Here is a 997-nt window from a genome sequence, read left to right as displayed (position 1 = left end):
ATACAGTCAACCGCTTGAGTGTTAACCTTGCGTAAAGTCAACAATTTGGGGCTAAATCCTAAGATGAATCCATTCAAGAAGAGATATTTCACCTGAGCAAGTGGTGTACACTCCTCCAAATACATATTATGTACTTTGTTCTTTCATTATCTCTTGTTTTGGTGACAACTTCAGAATTATACTCCCTGAAATTGAGATTACATCTTGTTTATTACCAGGTAATTTGTAATTTTGTAGCCGTCATCTTCAATTTTCAATGGCAAGTACATGTAGTACAATGGATAAAGTCAACCTTGCTCAAAGTCAACACTTTTTTTCTGTCCGGGGTGTTGACTTTATCAGAATTCCACTGTAACTTTAAAAAAAAAAAATTAAAGCGCTTTTGTCATAGACATGAGTCTCAATTTTTTCCTTTTAATTAGTAAGAAAGAGTGTGTGTGAAATATTTTCCTTGAATGATTTACTCTAATCGTGAGGCAGCACGGTGAAATCAGGCTCTCGTCAAAATAATGGAAGTGAAAAAAACTTTTTTCCCGCAGGTTTGGGAACTTTTATTGAATTTTTTTTTCGCGCTAAACACCTTTTACGTCCATCCTGAAAAACGTTCATTACATGCACAAAATTTGTGATTTTTCAGTTTTAAAGGCTCTCAAGCTATTGAAGTTATCGAACTTTGGCGGCCGTTTTCTCACTAAATTTACCTCTGAAATCAGGTGACCCCCCACCTCCTTCAATCACAAATATTTCGATTTCTATTCAGCATAGATGAATATTGTTTTCATCCAAAGGAAGGCAAATGGACAGGCTTTAAGATGATATCAATAACTCCGTTTGCCTCAAAATCAAAATTGACGAACACCTGATCCCACCATGTCGTGACACCTATTATTTTTCAGTGCATATATTATTATGTGCATGTATGTGTGTATGCATGTTTTTCATGAATATTATGCAATGTGCATAGAGCAATAAATGTTTTACGGATTTGCGCGATATA

Source organism: Aplysia californica, unplaced genomic scaffold (genome assembly GCF_000002075.1).
Source record: "Aplysia californica isolate F4 #8 unplaced genomic scaffold, AplCal3.0 scaffold00148, whole genome shotgun sequence".
Lineage (NCBI taxonomy): Eukaryota > Metazoa > Mollusca > Gastropoda > Aplysiida > Aplysiidae > Aplysia > Aplysia californica.
The sequence above is the reverse complement of the archived record's forward strand: the minus strand, read 5'-3'. Positions refer to the sequence as shown.